Source organism: Brachyhypopomus gauderio, chromosome 18, assembly GCF_052324685.1.
Source record: "Brachyhypopomus gauderio isolate BG-103 chromosome 18, BGAUD_0.2, whole genome shotgun sequence".
Taxonomy (NCBI): Eukaryota; Metazoa; Chordata; class Actinopteri; order Gymnotiformes; family Hypopomidae; genus Brachyhypopomus; species Brachyhypopomus gauderio.
Genome location: NC_135228.1, coordinates 1,779,068 through 1,800,896, shown reverse-complemented (window position 1 = coordinate 1,800,896; position 21,829 = coordinate 1,779,068). Strand labels below are relative to the sequence as shown.

The 21,829-nt window shown below is 38.4% G+C and overlaps 1 long non-coding RNA gene and 1 other non-coding gene across 2 annotated transcripts in view; both read left to right on the top strand.

Moving 5' to 3' along the window:
• The window catches only part of LOC143481771 (uncharacterized), an 89,265-nt gene that overhangs the window by 4,216 nt on the left and 63,220 nt on the right, over positions 1 to 21,829 (top strand). Inside the window, exon 2 of the long non-coding RNA XR_013122066.1 lies at positions 2,855 to 3,031. This is a non-coding gene — a long non-coding RNA (uncharacterized LOC143481771). The remainder of the gene's footprint in view (positions 1 to 2,854; positions 3,032 to 21,829) is intronic.
• LOC143482495 (U6 spliceosomal RNA) lies at positions 401 to 507 on the top strand. Its single transcript, XR_013122254.1, has one exon. It is a non-coding gene; the product is annotated as a U6 spliceosomal RNA (small nuclear RNA).

Genomic DNA, 21,829 nt, shown 5'->3' with positions numbered 1-21,829 from the left:
TTTGTTCTCTGGTGTTCTGCTCTGAGGCGGCAGTTAGCCGTGCGGGGGAGGAACTAGTTGTGAGACCGAGCGGGGGAGGGTATATCAGGAGAGACAAAGGGGCCGTTTACGTCATCTCACAAGCCTCCAATTCAAGCCGCCACTACGCCGTCTACTCTGCATATTTCCCACAATACACTCCGGCGAGCTAAAGCAGTAAGAACTAAACCACTAATGCTTAAAAGTATTTACTTTTACAAATGTAAATCATTGTATATCTTATCTCCAGGGACATGCTAGTTATTTTGGACTATTCTGAGGGCATTTTGAGCCAAATAATCTTTTTTTTTTTCACATTCCAGAGACAAGACGCATAGTAAAAGTCCCCAGCATTTATAGGGGACGTTCAGATGTCTTGTTCGTGCTTGCTACGGCAGCACATATACTAAAATTGGAACGATACAGAGAAGATTAGCATGGCCCCTGCGCAAGGATGACACGCAAAATCGTGAAGCGTCCAATATTTTGGCCCCTGGGGGCCCCCCGGGGCCAATAGAGTCATCAGAACTCCTATAGAAGGCTCAGAGAGCCACAGGTACTTATCAATTATTAAAACCTATAAATAATATAAACTACAAACAACTTTAAAATAAAAATAAACAGAAAAAAACTAACAGCTAAACATATGTAGACCTGTCAGATCGGTCAAACCATACATATACTGCATAAATATGTATATAACTACATGAAAATGTTCTATATATACATATCTATTCTCTGTACAAGGATGACACACAAAATTGTAAAGTGTCCAATATTTTGGCCCCTGGGGCCAATATTGGGCCCCGTGGGGGAAATAGTCATCAGAACTCTTATAAAAGGCTCAGAGAGCCACAGATCATTTCATGAAAAAAAATGCACTGAAAACACATAACAAATGGCCAAAAATATATGAAATATACAGAAACTTTTCTATCATACATAAACCATGTTAAAATAGATAAAAATGGCTCTATTTTAAAATTATTTAAATCAAACAGACTCACATAGCCTTTAATGAAAAATCTCAAAAATTAACCAGAAGTTTGATAGACATTTTAAAGATTTAAATCAATCAAAATATGCTATATTAAAACTGCTCTTGAGCATTTGAGATTACATTCATATTTATGTAGGTTTCATTGTGCATTCTCAACTGAAGCCGAAATACAATGTTTTTCATTGGTAGGTATTTTGCACCATCTAGTGGACATGAAGAGAAACTCATGTAAATCCCCCTTGCTGAACTTATGCTTTATATGGTATAACCTACACAGCAATGTACATTTATTTTGTTTGTACGTTTTAATTTTGTTTCCTAAAATTCACGTTTGTCTTGCCCTTCTTGGCTATCTTAGCTCTGTGTCACACAGAATGGTTTCCATGACTCCATGAAGTTTTGTTTCTTAGGCCTGAACTGGAGAAAGAGATCGGGAGCTACCCAGCTGTTGGTGTCACAGGAGAAACTCTTATTCAAATAAATGGTAGAAACTCACTACCAATATTGATCTGTTATTGTGATACCTCATCTTTCTGATGCGTCCTTGAGGCATTGGTGGGTCTCCTTCCAGACCCACTTGCACTTCTGACCTAAGTTCTCCACCGCCGGCTGCTTCAACACATGAGGATTCTAGGGGTACACTGGAAGTTGAAACCCCAGCACACACTCAAAAGGGGTGATCTGCATGGCAGAGAAAGTTCTGGGTGTATTCTGCCCAGGATACCACCATGCCCACAGGAACCTACCTAGCACCTTGTTAACCAGTGTTGACACTTCTTTAAGACTTCCGCAATTTGTCTCGGCATGATGAACATCAGCTTCTGGACAAAATCCTCTTGCATAATCAGAGCTTGGAGTTGATCAGAGATCCTGGGTTTTTTGTTTGTTTGCCCTACTTTTGAGGACTGACCACAGGTTCTCAATTGCATTTAGATCTGGGTAGTTTCCTGGACATGAATCCAAAATGTCAGTGTTTTGTTCATCGTTATTTTGATATTTCTTATTTATGGCGAGTGATCTTGGGCAAAATCCTGAGACGATTCTTTTGTGGGGTTGGCTCAGGATTTTGCTTCACTGTTGGCATGACACATGACTCATAGTAGCGCTCACATTTTGTTCTATGGACAATAATCTTTCCAGATGTTCCAAACAGTTCGAAGGGGGCTGTGATGGCTGGAACATGGGGCCTTGCAGACGTGTGCAGATGTAAAAACTGTAGTTTTTATTAAGATAAGAGTAGCATACGAGTTGAACCATGCACATTCTTTGCTGCCCTTCTTGACACCAAGCCATCCTCCAAAAGCCTTCATAACAGAAGAAAATTTAAAAGCACCATTACCTTCTTAACGCAACCAGTCTGCTCTTCTAATCAGCACAACAGACTGATATCAGCAGTCTTGTCCTCACTAAACTTTTCACCTGAGCTAACAAGGTCATCAATAAAATGATGTTAGCAGGCCATTTTGTAGGGCTGGAATGCAGTGGCTAGAATGCGGTAATGTTTGTGATGAGGACATTTTCATAACAGGGAATGACTTTTATAGGGAATTCATCTGATCACTCTTCACAATCTAGAGGAAATACAAATTGCCACGATAAAAACTGAGGCAACAAACTTTGTGAGCCAAAATTTGTGACCTCCTCAAAATGTTTGGTCATGACTGTACACCCGAATTACACTTACACACACCCAGTCACTCATATCCACCCTTTCACATAACCAAACACACAGACATATCAATGCATGTCTCTCCTGAATCCACACACAGTGCCTGTGTTTGCGTGAGTGTGTGTTTGTTCACCTTTAAGTATGAGGACCTTTTCTTTTCTCTGCAGCCAGGAGCACTGCAGGATTATAGCGAAAGGACATTGTGGTCTGTCTTCAACTCTGAGGTCAAACCCCTCATCACTCCTGAGAGAGAGGAATCTGAATTTCAGTGAACCTGGAGACTCAGGAGTGAAGCAGCTCTCTGATCTACTGGAGGATCATCACAGTGAACTGGAGAAACTACAGTGAGTTACGCACACATTTTCCACTTTTTTCTCAAGCATGTTCAGTCTCTTACACAGCTGAATTGCACACACAGACCTGCAACCCCCCCTCCACACACACACACACTGTCACTCGTGCACGATCACACATGCTCTCACTCACACACCCCATCACTCACTGACATCAGACACATGAACACACACTACCACACCCTCACTCATGCCCACACACATTCACTTACACACCTCTCACCCACACACCGACCCTCAACAACAAACTCCTTCACTCACTCATGCATACACACAAACAAGCAGTTTAGTTGTACTATTACATTGACATGTACAGAATCAAACACAATACAATTAAAGGCCCTTTCACACCGAATGACATTTAGAGACAAAAAAGATTTTTTAAATTCACAGCAGGGCTGGACTGGGACAAAAAATTGGCCCTGGCATTTTTGGTTTAGACCGGCCCCTCATAATTAGCGGAGCACAACTGACGACATGGGGTACGACATGGGGAAAAAAGTAAATAAAGTAAAAAAAAAAAAAAAGTAAATAAAATTACTGGTTAATTTGTGAATATGCCCTCATCACATAGCCATAGCCATCAACATAAGCATCAACAAGAGCAAGGAGGTGTCATCTACCTCCACTGGGGGGAGATCACGAGTAAGTTCTCCTCAGCACAATCAGCGGTGATGACCTGCACCTGTCTTTCTCCCTACTTAAGGAAGACAGATGCAGTGTCTCACCACTGAGTTTGCTTGTAGCCCCACACTATGTGTTTGCAGGCAGTGTTGCGGTGTCTAGGTGTCTCATCACCACACGCTCTCTCTGAGTCTCTGTTTGTTTGAGTGTGTTCACTCCTGCGCCGTTCTTTGGCCTATCTCAAGTTTTCCTTCGCTGTTTGTTCCTCTGTCCAGTTTTGTTGGTTATTTTGGGAAGGGCTTTTTGTTTGCACTTCTCTCGCTTTAGAGCCAGTTACTTCCCCTGGCGTCCTGAGTTTGCTTACTAGATTCTTTTTGAGGTTGAGTTTTCTGCGTCTTTTCTGTTTTTCCGGTGCTGTGAACGGTGTATTTCCTGTAGAATTTTGGAGAATTTCAGTTCTCCATTTATTTTTGTGATGTTGGCGTTTGTATTCTTCCATATTTGTTAAAAACTTTGTGGTGTTTTTACTTCTGTACTAACCACAGCATCACAGGAGGACTATAGAGAAAGTTCCCTTGTAATTACAAAACTGGGAGCTTGATTTGAAACATGAATTTGTAAGCCTACATACTGTGCATTAAAAGGGGTTGATAACATGTTTTGGGGAAGAGAACAGCAGCGTCACAGAGAACATGGGTAACCCCTTATTTAGGAACATTGAGTTGTGAGCAATGCATGAGTCATGCGTGATTGTCTTTTTTGTTTTTCTTAGGCAAGCTACCATATTTCATAACAGACCTTTTGTTGCAAATATGTGATTCAGGCACTTAATGTTTCTGAATTGTTATTGTTACAAATTTATGTTCAATTTCTCTTAAGCAAAGGCAAAAATTAATTTAGTAATTTTGCAGTTATTTAAATTTAAGACAAGCAATTTCTCTGATGAATGCTATCTTTTAATTCATAAAAAAAATTCATAAAAATAGTATATATTTTTAATATACTCAAGACCTTCCCCCATTTCTCTCTCTCTCTCTCTCTCTCTCTCTCTCTCTCTCACAACAGCATTTTTTGTAGTAGATAGTGGCTGCCCCTCCCCCAATATCACTCAGTGGTGACGATTTGTGACATTGCCCTAAATTCTCACGTGGCTGAGCAAAAGCAAATCTAAATGAATATGCAAGATCTATATAAAAACCCCTGCCAGTATCAAAACTCCTCACATTCAGACAGTTCAGCTTGTGAACTTGCTCTGTGCTTTTACTACAACTTTCACCTTGCTATTACCAGATCAGCAACCAACAGCCTTTTTAAAGGTGCATTGCCCTTTATACTGTATTGTTATTTTATAATATATAAAAATACTTTTATATTATACTTTATTGCATATATTCTGTTACATTCTTTTCATAGTCTTTTCAAAGGCTTATATATTATATGTAGGGGTTGGCATAGATTAATTTTTTAAATTTAGTTTAATCTCACTGAAATCTTGAAATTAATCTAGATTAATCTATATTAAAATGTCTCATATGCGTGCTACCACAAGTAATGACTAAAAGTCAGTTTTTGAGATAGGGTTTCTTAATACAGAGGGTGCATTAGACCAGGGGCTCATCTCCTGTTTCCAAAATGCATCAATGACTGCTTGAGAAAGCTGTTCTACTTTGATACTTGAAGAAAAAAAAGATGCTCAATAAAATGTAGGCTACTCGTGTTCAACGGTTTATTCAGTTAAACATGAATTTGTAAGCCTACATACTGTGCATTAAAAGGGGTTGATAACATGTTTATTCAGCTAAACATGATATTTGAAACGTAAGCCAACATTTAGTGGGTCATTCCAGGATTTTGGTACATTTCCTGTCCCACCACTTAAATTTCAAATGTACATATCCAAAATATCTAAATGACTATTTTTTAAAACATTGTACTTATTATAAGACAAACTGTAAAATTTGGTGGAAAAATAAGCGCCTTAGATATTATTCAAAAGACCGTATACCTTTGAACCACCTCAAAAAATGGCCATTTTCTCTTGTCCCACACATTGGGTGACCAACTCCTTTGCCAAATTTAACAATTAAAATAAGCTCTAAATAAATTACTTCCTCTTGTATATTGTTGAAATGCATCTCCTTTACTTATGAAAACAACTTCTTTGGTCTACATTGTATTGCATGTCACAGTTTTTACACTATTAAGTTGTGTCCCACAAGATGCGCGCAGCCCTGTTACCATAAAGAATTTTATCTGGCAGAGAAAGGGTTAAAAATATTTGTGTACTGGCACAAAGGAATTTGCATCACAAGGACATTTCCTGCCCACATGGCAAGAAAAATGGTAAGTACTCTAACAATTTTCAAGGTTTTTTTCCAAATATGTTTGTCCAAGTTGTGTGTGTCACTCAGTGAATGCAACCCTGTTCCTCATATTGTAAGACTAATATTGAGTAGAGTCAAAATTTACTTTATATATTTATATAACCATATTTGTCCTTGATCTTGTATACATAGCTAAATTTTACAGTGAGCATCTGTTCCTGGGGTAGACTACAACTTAGCCTAAATTTGCAACCCTGTTAGTCGCAACCCTGTTACTGCATACCAATTTACTGCACACCAATCTAATAAAGAAAAAACTTCTTCCATATCTGAGCTTGACGAATCAAACTTTTTGATAGTTTATAACCTGTAGATAATAAATATATGATTAAATATGATCAAATTGAAGATCAAATTGACCACCCCTGAAATGTACCAAAATCCTGGAATGACCCTAGTACATTTAACCTCACAGACGTAATCTGGGGGGACTTTTTCAAAAGCCGGTTTTGGTCCTCTGAAGTTTTAACGGTTAAAAAGAAATATTTAAATAGCGACGAATCTAGCGCTAGGACCATGCAGAAAACGACCGCTCCGAGCTCCGCTCCGGTAACACTTTACGTTCCTAAAAATGAATTTTCCATGAAGCAAACCTGGCGACTTTGTGGCTGCATCCATGTAAACACACGTACGATTTGTAATTCACAGGTTTGAAAACTCGTTCTGGCCCCCTACTGTGCAATTTGGTTAGGAATACAGCCGAGCTAAACTATCAAGTTGAAAGTCATCATAGTTTGCTTACCCATTTTGATCCAGTTCCCAACCGAACTTTAAGAATAGATTAACGGCGATAATTTTTATATCGCCCGATAAGAGTATCAAATTAACGAACGCCGTTAACCGCCCACCACTAATTACATGATATTATATTACTATATATATAAAACTTTGAAAGGTTCACAGCCTTTTTTCAAGGCTAGTGTAACATTGCTAACTTGCAACTCAGCTTTTAAAAAATTACATTTTTGATAATAGTAGAAGTATAAGCTTTATAATATTAGTATCTACATACAATACATTTACAATAACAACAATTTATAGCTAAATAGTTATAGGTCAGCCTTTTTTATTACATATTGTATCTGGTTCTACAATTTTGTGATTATGTTGTATGTTCAGGAAAATAAAACAGAAACAACATAGTACGTATTGGATAGGAATTTGCATGACAAGCTTCTTTGTTTGCATCTTAAGAAACACTTGCTATTAATAACGTGGCTCCCAAACAAAAAAGTGGTGCCTCAAAAAGAGAAACAAAAAAGATTAAGGAAGCAAATCTGTCCAGGATCATTCGATCTGCCGCCACTGGGCGGAGCCCACGAGCCAGCTCTTGGCAGCAAGATCACAATCAGCAGTGATGACCTGCAGCTGTCCTTTCTACTTAAGGAAGGCAGTTGCCATGTCTCACTGCTGAGTTGTTTGTAGCCCATGCTATGAGCGTGCAGCCATTTTCTCTGTCAGAATCATGCGGCGTTCCGTCGACATCGTGGTGCCTCTGATGTCTCGTCACTAGTGATGGCAAAACGAGACTTCATGAACCAATGGGGCTTTCCAGCTAAAAGGTTCACCAAAAAGTTCATTACTTGAAGCCTCGTTGACCCGTTCTCACTAGTGACACCTGCTGTGCAAAAGGATATATGACAGACTCAATGAATCCTGAGTCAGAGAATCCTGGAACGTCTGTGTATGAAATAAAATATTTTTGCCACCTCTCAATTAGGGATGCACCGAAATGAAAATTCTTAGCCGAAACCGAAAACCGAAAATGAGGAAACCAAGGCCGAAAGCCGAAAGACCGAAATACATTATGCCAATTATTAGTAACATTGGATTTATGGCTAACCTCACTAAAATCAAGGCATTGCTATTCAAAGAATAAATCAACTACAAAATTTGATTTGAAAATATTTATTTAGCACTGACATTACAGTAATGCATATTATAAAGTAAAATTAGTGGTGGGCCGTTAACGGCGATACCGCTGACAACGGCCGACCACTAATTAAATTAAACTCGCTTGCAGACCGTTTTTATCTGAGAGGATAAATATATGTATTTTATACGAGTTAAATTTAATTATAACTGACTGGCCTGAAAGATAAATATAAATTCTTTCATAAAAACGTGACGTGAGTTGCAACAACATTAAACAGCTCAGGAAAACACACTTCTGAGAAATGTCATCTGCTCGGCAAAACATAACGGGGCTCAATGTGCTCTATTAGCCTACGAAATCCCTACGACAGAGAACGGCTGATCGTCTAAGGCAACGAGTTCCATAATTTTTGGTGTAATGTCCTTTTGCCTTGGCGCCATCACTGGAAAACTTTTTTGCTAGCCTTTATCCAAATAAGCACGTGCAGGTGGCGATTTTTGCTTGCGTCATCACAGCACATTGTTTCGGCCGTGTTGTTTCGGTGATGAAAGTATTTGCAAAAAAATTTGCATGAAAGAAAATGCAAATTTAAGCCATTTCGGCCGAAAATTTTCGGTGGCCGAATTTTCGGTGCATCCCTACTCTCAATGAATATAAAAGTGTGTTTTTAAATGGAAATATTATTATTTGAGTGATGATGTTGAACACTTAAAATAAATACTTAAAATAAATTCTTGTGTGCTTAGTACAAGAGTGCTTATGGAACCGAAAGACAGGAAATGCTATACATAGAGCATGTCTTACATTCAGTTTGTTAACACATGCAATCATGTTGGCTGCAGCATCTGTCACTAGACATTTAGCTTTGTCCTGTATGCCCCACTCCTCCAGGAATCTTGTATGAGCCAATGCCAAATTCTCAGCAGTATGAGTGCTTGGAAAATGCTCCACCCCAAGCTGGTCCTCTCCATCAATGAAATGACAGGTCACGGCAAGGTATGCTTCCATGTTGATAGAAGTCCACATGTCTAATGTGAGGCTGACAGACACAACTTGTTGGAGTTTCTCCTTGGCCTTCTCCTTAGCCTCTTCATACTGCTTGTCCACCATTGCCTTCAGAGTCTGTAAACACAAATATGAATATGTAGCCTACTATTCATTTAATGTTCAAGTAGCAATGAAACACTTAATCCATGTTCCTTCAATACACACCTGTCTGGTTGGCAGAACACATGTTGGATCCAGTACACATATGAGCTCCTTAAAACCCACATCTTGCACAATGGAAAAGGGCTGGGAGTCTTTGATGACCATATTAACTAGGGCATCATTCACCATTTTCTTTCTGAAATCTGAAACAAAATGTAAAGGGGGACATTATAGGGGCCAACCACATGATATAAATAATTCAAGAAAGATTATCTTTCTTGATACAGATATCAAGATATCACTGCCACTGCTGTGGCAGTGTTCTTGGAACACTGCCACAGCCCAAAACGCTGCTAATTGGGGACTCAGTCATCAGAGATGTATGGAGCAACAGTATTAAGGCCTTTTGCTTTCCTCGTGTTACTGTCTGTGAAGTGATACCCATGATTCCACACATATTGCATGGCCATCCAGCTACGGAAAGACTGATTGTATATGTCGGCTCTAGCGATGTTTACAAACAACAGTCTGAGATACTGAAACAGGATTTTAACCATCTGCTCGACATTCTGGAGTTTTCCCGGTGTGAAGTGTTCATTTCTGGACCGATACCAACTGCACGTCGAGGCAGTGGTCACTTTACCAGACTGCTGGCTCTAAACAGCTGGCTCACTACAGCCTGTGCACATCGGAAGGTAAACTTCATTGACAATTTCAACATTTTTTGGAGGCGTCCTGAGCTTTTTAAACCTGATCAGCTTCACCCTAACAGGGCTGGGACTCAAATGCTTGTGGATAATCTAATGTATGGAATCACTCACATGCGGAACCTGCACCCAACCGCCAGCAGTAACGTCAGTAATGTCAGTCAAAGGAGCCCACCATCTCCTGTCAGAGAATCTGTCCACAGTCTCAGAGGTAAACTCCAGGAGATTGAAGAGGTTCTGCAACACTACAGTCTGCTGTCTTGCAGGAACTCACCCACTTCTCCTGCACACTCAGTGAATTCTCAGGTCTGACACACTGGAACCCATGCTCCTAGTCAGTGCTACATTCCAGTTATTTTAAATAGCCGGTGGCATGGCTCTCAGAATCGAAATAAAAATGTAATCAGAAGAAAACATAAGGGTACAAAACATTGTAACAAACAAAATTTGATCCCAGTGAAATGCACAAGTGATGTAAGCGATGCTGATCAAACACATCAAGTCTTCAAAGTCTCCTTACTAAACGTCCGCTCACTCACAAACAAGTCTTTTATAACAGCTAAATTAATTGAAGATTACTGTCTGGACTTTCTTTTTCTAACAGAGACTTGGCTTGATAGCAATGGAGCAATAGTGCTAAATGAAGCTTCACCTCCCGACTTTAACTATTTTAATGTCTCCAGGGTAAATAAGAGAGGTGGTGGTGTTGCATGTTTTTACCATAAAGCATTCCGATGTAAGCAGATCTCATTAGGGGAACATCCTACGTTTGAATATCTGGCAGTACAACTCAACAGTACTTATTCAGTTCTTTTGATTGTTATCTATCATCCTCCCAGACTACATGCAGATTTTCTTGAAGATTTTGAAGAAATGCTTTCAAGGATTTTAATGGATTTTGATTGTTTTAATTGCTGGGGATTTTAATATTCACATGGATATATCCACAAATCCAATCACTTCAGAATTCATGAGGATGCTTAACTCTTTTGATCTCATACAGCATGTATCAGGCCCAACTCATAAGCATGGCCACATTTTAGATTTGGTAATTTCTAAACGTATAGAGGTTAATAATACTGAAATTACTGATGTTGCAATCTCTGACCATTTTGGTGTATTTTTCAACATGTCATTATCTACTAGAACACTCAGTGAAAAGCGCACAATAACCAAGCGTTATCTCAGTGCTGGCAGTGCCGTGGCCTTCACAGACATGATACAGTCCCTCCCTCCCCTCTCAGAAAATGGGAATGAGCTAGTTGAAACATTCACATACAGAGTTAGGAACTGTATTGATGCTGTGGCACCAAAGGTAACTAAAATAATCTCTGGTAAAATTAAGATGCCCTGGAGAAACACTCCATCTATTGTAAAATTTAGGCAAGATTGTAGGCAGGCTGAGAGACGTTGGCGAAAGTCAAAATTGCAAGTACATTTTGATATTTATAAAACAACATTGCAGAATTACAACAGTGAAGTGAAATCAGCAAGGAAAAACTATTTCTCTACCTTAATCAATTCATCCAATAATAACTCAGCTGTCTTGTTCAGAAGCATAGATCAGCTAGTAAACCCCACCTCCTGTGGCTTCCCTGAGACTGTTTCAGTTGAAAAATGTGAGGAGTTTGCTATATTTTTTAGGGACAAGATTACTAGTATAAGGCAGAACATAGCAACAAGCACTAATAGACCATCAACCCTTATATCAGTTACTCAACCTAACTTTAATATGTCTTATTTCCAAGAAGTTGACATGGTAACACTACTTGATGTGATTTCATCACTAAAATCCTCTACTTGTGAACTGGACCCTTTACCAACAAGCTTTTTCAAGCAGGTTCTGAGCTCATTAGCAAATGAAGTTCTAACGATTGTTAATCAGTCTCTGCAATTGGGTGAATTCCCTAAAATTTTTAAAACTGCAATGGTTAAACCACTATTAAAGAACAGAAATCTTGATCCCACAATTCTTAATAATTATCGACCTATATCTAACCTTTCCTTTCTTAGCAAAATCATTGAAAAAGTAGTGTCAATCCAGTTGAATGACTATGTAAAAGTAAATCAAATAAATGACACACTTCAATCTGGTTTCAGAGCTCTCCACAGCACTGAAACAGCCCTAGTTAAGGTAGTAAATGACTTGAGATTGAATAAGGATGCAGGCAAACTCTCAGTCCTTTTTCTGCTAGATTTAAGTGCCGCTTTTGACACCGTTGATCATGAAATACTTCTTGATCGACTACAGAGCTGGGTAGGCCTTAGTGGCTTAGTCTTACACTGGTTTAGATCGTACCTAACTGGGCGTGATTACTATGTAGCATTAGGTACCTCTTCCTCCACACGTCAAAAAATAACTTGTGGCGTCCCCCAAGGATCAATTCTTGGGCCGTTACTATTCAACCTATATATGCTTCCGTTACCACACATCATTAATAAACATGGTATTAGTTATCATCAATATGCAGATGACACTCAACTTTATATTTCGCTAGAACCTAAAGCCCTAAAATCAATTTGCTCACTGTTTGACTGCATAGATGATATACAGACATGGATGTCTGACAATTTTCTGCAATTAAATAAACAGAAGACAGAGGTTCTTGTTCTTGGCAGTGATTCACAAAGGAATGATGTCCAGACTTATTTAAATCAAATGAATCTGAAAGCCAGACAATGTGTTAAGAACCTGGGCGTCACCTTTGATAATGAGCTCAGCTTCAAATCACACATCATGACTACATGCAAGACAGCTTACTTTCATCTTCGAAACATCGCTAAGGTCCGAGATATACTCTCTCCTGCTGACAGTGAAAAACTTGTCCATGCATTTATCACATCAAGGCTAGATTATTGTAACGCTGTTCTATCTGCTCTTCCAAAGAGCTCTATTTCGCACCTACAGCGAGTTCAGAACGCGGCTGCAAGGGTTCTGACCCGCAGGAGAAAGAGAGATCATATTACACCTGCACTCCACTCACTGCACTGGTTACCTGTCAGCTTTAGAATAGATTTTAAGGTTCTAGTCATGGTTTTTAAATGTCTTCATGGTCTTGCCCCTCTTTACCTAAGTGAAATGATTGTTAGATATGTTCCAGTCAGGTCTCTCAGGTCTTCAAACAGTAATCTACTGGTGATTCCTAAAAGCCGATTAAAGATTGGCGAGGGTGCTTTTAGCCACTATGGCCCAAAGCTCTGGAATTCTCTTCCTGAAGAGCTCAGAGGCATTTCATCCCTGCATAGTTTTAAGAGCAGTCTCAAAACATTCCTGTTTCGATCCGCTTTTAGTTAAGAAACTCTTAATAGTTTTATCTTATTTAATTTACTTTTTATTATCTTAGTTCACTTTTTACTTTTTATGTTATTTTAATATTTTTATCTTTAATTTCTTTTAACATTTTCTTTTTGTCTTTTTGTCTTTGTCTTATCTCCTTTTAATGTTTCTTTTATTTATACTGTAAAGCACTTTGAGTTACATGTATGTATGAAAGGTGCTATACAAATAAAGATTATTATTATATTATTATTATTATCTATTACTTTGACTGGTGTCTGGACCACTGTCAGCAGACTGGGCAAGCTCATGTATTGCTCTGTAATGTCGTAGCATGGAGGATGTGTTGTTGCTGTAAGTGAGCTCCTTATGACACAGCAAGCACTTTACCTTCATTATGAAAAAAAAACATAAGGAAAGGTTATATATGGGCTATGGAGAAGGTCATAATGATGAAACTTAAATACAGCTATGATCTACCTTGTTCTGAGCAACCAATTCAAAATGTTCCCACACAGGAGAAGTCCTCCTCTTTCTGGGTGGCTCCATGGTGACAGGCAAAAGCCTACCTAGCTTACAACTAGCCTAAAGTATATAATAGTAATAATAATAATAACAGTTATAATAATTATTAGTACTAATAATAATAATAAAGAATAGGTAATCTAATCTATATTATAACAGAACTTTAACCACTAAATCTAACTATTTAACCAATGCACACCTCTCGCCTCTCACAACACCAAACGCCGACTCAAAACCCCCAAAGAGCTGCAAGGCTCAAACCCCCTTTATGTGGTTGTGACACTCAAAATGAAACGATGACATGGCCCACTAAATCCGAGGCCTCATTTGTCATCAGTCACGTGATTTTTACGGTAACGACACACGCCTCGAACCGAGGCTTCATCTGGCACGCCCCTTTTTGCTCGATACAAGCTCCGATGCATCGCTTCAAATGTCACATCACTACTCGTCACCATGTTTATCCCCCGTTTCTAATTTCTCCTTTTGGAGATGTTCTCCTGTCCCTGCTATTGTCCCTGTCCCTGTCTCTTTGGCCATTCTCAAGTTTTCTTTTGCTGTTTTTTTTTCTCTGTGGGTTATCTGGATGTTTTGGGAAGGGTTTTATTTATTTTTTTTACTTAACACTATACTCAGAGAGCCAGTTTCTCCCTCTGGTGTCCTTAGTTTGTTTGTTGTGTTTAGCATTGAGTATTCCACATGTCTTTAGTAAGCCCTGGTTTTTCCCCATACTTTGGGTATGGAGGTATTTTATTTCAGCACTTTTCCTGCAGTCGTTTTGGCGGAGGTTAATATTATTTTGTTTTTGTGTGGACAGGCTCTTAGGTTCATCTATTGAAATAAAACCTCACCATGGAGCTTGTTACCGAGACTCAAAGCGTTACAAAATCAGGCAGATTTCATGAAAAGTGTGACTTTGATTTCAAACTTTTTTGAGAAACCGCTGGATATGATCACTGCTAACATTTAGCTACACTGTAAAAAAAATTAATTACTTAAAAAAATTAAGGCAAGTGTTTGCATGGATCTTTTTGAGTTGAATTAACTTGCTGTAGTATTAAGTAAATGTAACCCAAATAAGCCACTTAAATAAACTCACAGTATAACTAAAATCAATATGTTGAGTTAACTTAATTATTTTGAGTTGACGGAGGGTTGGAAATTAAGTTGAATATACTTAGTTTTTTAAATAAACACAACTAAATAAATTCAAAGTTTAGTCATTCAAATTTAAGTTGTCAGAACTAATTTCTTTTAATTCTACCAACATAGGTCCATGCAAACACTTGCCTTAATTTTTTTGCTTTTGTATTACTTAAAATATAAGCCCCATTAACTACCACTCAAATAAATCAATTTCCAGACATCAAATACAATTTTTGCATTTATTACAAACAATTAGCAATTTCTTTTGTAAATTTACTGCAGTTAAATAAAACAAATGAGATATTATTGCTTAAAAAAACTCTTTCTTGACAATGAAGATGTTCATCGTTTGTTGTGAAAAGTCAGATGCTCTCTTAGCTTTGGCCACATCCTATTAAAATACACAACACAATTAATAACATTAGAATTTTGTGTGACATACTTACAACTTGGTGAAGTATGTGCCTACAGACATACAACTCAGTAACAGGCTGGAAAAGACACACAGGGTTCATACACTTTTTTTTAAATTTCCATGACTTTGAGGCAAATTTTAATGACTATACATTCTCTAAACCAGTGTTTCTCAACCTTTTTTTCAGTTGTGGCACCCTTTATATGCATGCAAAATTTTAAGGCACCCCAGTTTACAATGCGTTAAAAACACAGGCTTTGGGGGGGGGGGGGGTGTGAACGTAAAATGGACACAAATTAAGTATTATATCGCAATTTATCGATCGCGGGTGGTTGGCGCCAGAGCGAACTAGTAACTCATTGAATCATAGATATGGATCAGATAAATAAACAAGATTTTTTTTTCAGATGTGAGATATCGGAAGTGTGCCGTGAGAGCGTGTGAATACGGTCAAAGCGTGTGTCTCATGCTCAATGCGTGAGCGTTGGCAACCCTGAAAACATACTCTCTGCAACCATCTCCCAGCCAACATAACACAAAAAAAGTGATTATTAAGACAGAGAGCAGATAAATGTGACTTACAGTCAGTGGGAAACCTGCGTAATCACGTGCTGACCTTGGTCATATGCAGGTCATATGCACGCTTTGAGCGTGAGACTCACACATATTTAGCGATTTCATACGCTTTCACGCCACACATGGAATTTCTCACGCTTGAATATTATTATTATTAATTTATTTTTAAAATAATCTAATCGCCGCACACCGCAGCATATTCAGCCAATCCATCGGTTGTATATTATAACAGGTTGAACCAATCAGAATATAGATCGCGCTGTTTCTTGGTAGACTTTAGCCAGCCCGCTCCCCAACCACACACACACATACACACAGCCGCTACACTAACCATCGCGACAGATTCCAATCCCCCCGCCTGAAAAAAAGCTCACGCAAGATCTGGTCATATGAAATACATTTTAATGATTTTTAAAGCGTATAATAACTTCAATTTTTAAAACTATAGATTTTTATTTCACATCAGAATATTTTGACGGCACCCCCGATGAGGACAGACGGCACCCCAGGGTGCCGCGGCACCCCGGTTGAGAAACGCTGCTCTAAACATACGTGTAGACATGAAAAATAAGAAAAAATCCAGGCCAAAATTCCACAGTATATCATAAATTAATGATAAGCCACATAGTTTAATTGAAAAAATAAACATTTACCGTATTTTCAATATCAATATAAACCGAAGTTACGACCAACTTTTTTTTTTTATTTCGCGTGGTGCGCGGAGGAGCAGTGGCAACACTGTGGGGTGTTGTGGAGTGTTGTGTATGATAAACTGAGGCAGCACAGCCTCCACTGCAGCCCATCTCGGCAACGCGATCGCTCTTTCTCGCGTTGTACGCACGCGAACATCGTTCGTTTGTTTTTTCTATACTGTGTTTATGATCAAAACGTATCTAAATCTAGGGTTGCGCTTAACGACGAAAACTGCTTTACGACGGACTTTTCAGTCTCTAACCCCATCGTTAACCGATTGTTTAACCACACAGTGCACATTTTGCATGCCCCGTGTCCTTATCTTTCTCAAGCCGTAGCTCGTATTTGTCCAACTGAAGCAGCCATTGTTGAATCGGCATTTACCAGCATTACGCTGATTTACATGTCATCAAAGTACAATCTACAGCTCCGCTTGGAGTCTGACGCTAACGCAGCGAACTAACGTGTGAAGTTACGTTAGCGGTCTGCACAAGGGAAAAAAATGGCTATATTATATATATTTATTTTTTCTTCCGGTTATCAGAACAACATACATTAATTGTGTCAAGCAAATTTCCATGACTTTTCCAAAACATTTTGAGTATTTTTTTATTTTTCCAAAACTTATCCAGGCCTGGAATATTTTCAAATTCCATTACTTTTCCAGGTTTTTCATAACCGTACGAACCCTGGACACATCAAGACACTAAGAAATAGGTCTATTCCACCATAGTGAGGGTATTTTTTATATTATTTTGCAGATAGGAGTCTCTACCATCATAGACCTAGAAAGTACTTGTGTGTGAACAGGTGTCAAAGGTGCCACAAACCACAGTCCAGACCAATGGACCAAAATTTAGTCCAACAAAAAGTGGTGGACCATGGTTTGCTTGCTGCATAAACAGACAAAATAACAGTAAGTTGAATTAAACTATCATCATACATGAAATAGTAGAAAAACACATGCACATGTGTCACACAACAGTTTGGACCCAATAGATACACAGAAATTAGTAGGAATCTGTTACATTCATTCTTCTGCAAGACTTTATGCATGCAAATATGGTCAGAGTCAGCCAGGGAATCAAAATTCAGCCCAAAACCTGGAAAGGCAATTGACCAAATTTAAAATGCTGTTATGCCAATATTAAATGCTGTTCACAATCAAGCACACCAATGCACAACTCGAAGAAGAACAGTGTTGTACATAATGTGTAATGCATATTATCACTATCAGCATAAACAATGACGTCAGTGCATTGATAAAAATATATTGTAGTTTACTTACAAAACATTCTGTGAAAAGCCCATGTTCCCCCACATACTCCATCAAGCTGCAAATGATGACTTCTTTTCTCAATGCTGCATTCTGCCTACACAAATAGAAAACATTTGTTTCATCGGGAAAACAACTATCTCAGGTATAGCTAAGCCGGCTTGGTCCTCAGAGACTGTCTGGGTGTCCATGAGAACAACTTTGAGATACATTGTCTTGAATAAGTTATTCCAAGAATACAATTTGGAGGTTAAATTTTAAAAAGTACACATCTCATTTATAAAGTGGTGGAAGCAAAAGTGGTTGTAATAAAACATTACAAAAAAAAAAAACCAAAATAATGTAGTGTTCAATTGCCTTGTGCAAACAACTCATTATGCCTCGGATCTGTCGTCCTGCTGCTCCTCCCTTGGCTGAATTGATGAAATAAAACTGAGATCAACAGAATTGGTGCGAAAAGAGCAAATAACTCTGGGAAATGCAGTATATTTACACATCATGAGAAAACAAAGAAAATAAAATATATAGGGCCTTTTTAAGGGTCCTGTGCAGAAGCGCCGGCGGGCCCAGCTCCTTTAGGGCCTTATAAAACATATTAAACATTAATGAATCTCCAAATAAAAGAGATAAATTCAAAAGTTCCTATCTCATCTACATGCCTACCGAGTTTTAGACGTCTACGTGCAGCCGATCGTGAGATATCCGGCTTTGAAGTTGGCGACAAAAGTGCACCTCGCGGGGGGGGGTCTCCCGACATATCTGTTTAAAAAACATTTATGATGTGAGATGTCTTAATGTTTTGTCACCTAAAAATCGTTTACTAATAAGGCTTTAATTTAAGACCTTAACATCATAGATCCGTTGTGGATAAATACCTTAAAAAGCTTGCTCACCTCACTGCAAAATTTCGCGTAATCCACTTCCTGGATGAGACCCTCCGACAAATCTGCCCTCTAAGCGTCACAGAAGCATTCTTAACGCTGATTTGACCTCTTATTACAAAGCTGAAGGGGTTCTGCTTTGATTTGAGTGGTTTTTATTGGTCAGAAGTGGTGTAGTGACTTTGAATGACAGGTTTTACAACCTCTCCCCGGCGAGGTGCGAAGGGGAGGGGAGTGGGGTGATCCAATCGGCTCTACAGACATTCTGGCGCCTTAGAAGTGATTGAAAGCTGTTTTAACCTTCCGAAGCTAACCAGCCCTCGTGTGCCATGATTGGTGGGTTATTTCTTTTATAAGACCCTTCGCAAAGTGCGTAGTCATTTCCAATGTGTGTCCGCTAGCATAGCAACATAAGCTAACCTTTGCTAACCTAAGCTCCACCAGAACATACTGTTCGGCGAAACTGAAGGAGCCGTGGATCATTTTGTTCTGATTGTGGATACTTTTGAACATCACAGAAAATAAAAGGATTACTTTTTATGGAATATATGAGCAATTTTCGGAATTTTCGCCAACCCGGAAGTGGGAATGAACACCGGCTACGACGCAATTCTACGTACTCGTGAGTAAAAATGGATAATTTTACATAAGCGCTTTTGTACAAAATATATAATCTAATACTAAACATTAGATTATAAACAGTATTGGAGCTTTTGAGTGCTGGAGTACTCGGTATTGTGTCAGATGCTAGCGAAGTTGTCGACGTAAGCTTGCCTTAGCCTGTCGAACTATATTGGACAAAAATATCATAACGTACCATTCATAATTAGACATGAAATTTATTCATTGTAATTTTCATAAAATTAGATTTTCAGCTTATCAACATGGCATGGCCAAAATAGTTATCACACTAGCATCTAGCTATTCAGCTCGCTAGCATCTAGATATTCAGCTCGCTAGCATCTAGCTACCTAACTGCCAAGCTTCGAATCAGGACATCCCAAATTACATTTATTTGGACTTTTATTACACATAAAAGCATATTCACATATAGCGATATAGGTACACATCTCTGATTAAGGTACATACGAGCATAAAAAGCACGACGTTTAAGGGTATTAACCTGATAAAATGAGCAGTAAATTGAGGGGTATACCAAAAGTCAAACAAGCCCAAATACCGTTAACCTCATGAAGCCAGTTGTGGCTTTAATGCGGACATAATCTGCAAATATACTCGTAAAAGATCATGTAAATGTAAATTAGGTTTTGACATGTTAAAAGAGATGAGAAACTTACCTTAAATCCAAAGTGTATAATGGCGCAGATTGCTCCCTCTTTCTGATTTGAAATGAATAAAATTAAGTTCTCCCAACGTAATTCACAAATGTTACTCTGAAATATAGAAAATTTAAGTAGATGTTGATGAGATTATTGAGTTCAGTTTATACCGTAAAACTATGTTCAGTGAACATGAAAATGTTTAGAAACAGCATGGGCTTATCTTTATTAAGTATATTTTAAGTACAATTTTGAGTATCATTTACTTTCAGTCAGCATCATTTTTTACTTCTAGCGATGAAGATGTGATCCTACTGGCTTAGTGTCACCTGTCGGTGACTACTGCCACCCCCGTGGCGGTGACTAACGCCTCAATAAAAAGAAAGGAACTATCACACATTTCCATCAGTCAACATATAAAATCAGTCCTCAGCTTACTTAAATTTACCATTATTAGCTGCCGCACAACCAAATCTTGTATGGATATAAAAACAAATTTAAATACCGTTAAGTCTGAAAAGGAAGCTCCAGTGTTCATTACAGAAACTGAAGCTCAGTGGCTTGGTCTGCCATGTCCGTCATGGAGACAGCAGTGTCCTCACTTGCAGACTACAGGAATATCGATTACCATGGATAAACATTTCAATAAAGCTCTTTATTTAAACTGCATCGGTTAAGATAGACTAGATATTGTTACCTCAATACCAAACCTGATGGAGTGTGTAAACATAAAAATATACAAACTATAAAAGCTTGTTTATGAAGGGAAAACTACTACAAATTCATATCAAACCCAGAATAACATTTGGTCACAAAGTAACTGAAATTATAGTTGAGAAATAAAGTCTACATGATGCACTGTGCGTCTGCTGACAAAAGACGAGAGTATGAGGAGAAACCAGGTGTATTTCACAACTAATGCCCTCACACAGCTGGGATAAGCTTTAGGGTTGGTCTGTTTACAAATTCAAATCAAACCCACACTAGTCAAACTAAATTTTATTTCCACGGGATATATAAAAGACTACAGAGGTTGGCCAAAGTGCAGAACATTTCATGAAGACAGTTACATAAAAGAACACTAAAAAGATACCACTTATTTCCCCATCCACTTTAATGGATTTATCTAAGAAACTTAAATAAAACAAGTATTAGAGGTGGGAATCGTGTACGATCTCACGATTCGATTCCGATTTTGGGGGCCACGATTCGATTCAAAACGATTTTCGATTCAAAAAATTTGATTTATAAAAATGTCTGCTTCAGTCTATAAAATCTGCATGATCTACTACAGTCTGCTTTGCAAGACAGAACGGGAAATACAGAAAATTAAGTGTCTTTCACATTTAATTAACAAAAATTAAGTGCTTTGGTAAAATAAAATGGTTTTTTTTTTTTTTTGTGTTAACAAAATTCTTGAGCTTCATTTTGCGAGCTGTCAGGGCTGGATCGGATGCAGTTCCCGCAGCCGTTGCTAGGGGCACCAGAATCAGTCCCAGACTAAACCGGCGTAACCGTACATTCTCAGCCAGTCTCTGCTTTGTGATTGCTTATCGTTTAATGGTCTCGCCACATCTCTCTGTTATGCTTTCTCTTTACTTATTCGAGTATCTTTCTCCTGCGTCGCTTCCTGACCCATCTCAAGTTTTCCCAATCCTGTATTTCTTCCTATCCGTTTTGCCTTTATTTTTGGGAAGGGTTTTATTTTGCTGTGCCATTTTTTTGACAGTTACTTCTGCTGGTGTCCTTGGTTTCGTTTTCGCGTTGCATTTATCCACGCTGTTTTTTAGTTACTGTTATTTTGTTTCTTCCTCCCGTCTCACTATGGTTGAGTGTTATTTTTCACGAGTTGTATTTTCCGCATTTTGTTTTTGTTTCTATTTACTCCGTGCCCTCACAATTTTGGTTTCTATTCTTCTGCGCGTTGAGTCTTCCGTGTTGTTTTGTTTTTTGTTTTGACGAGTGTCAAATGTCTTGATC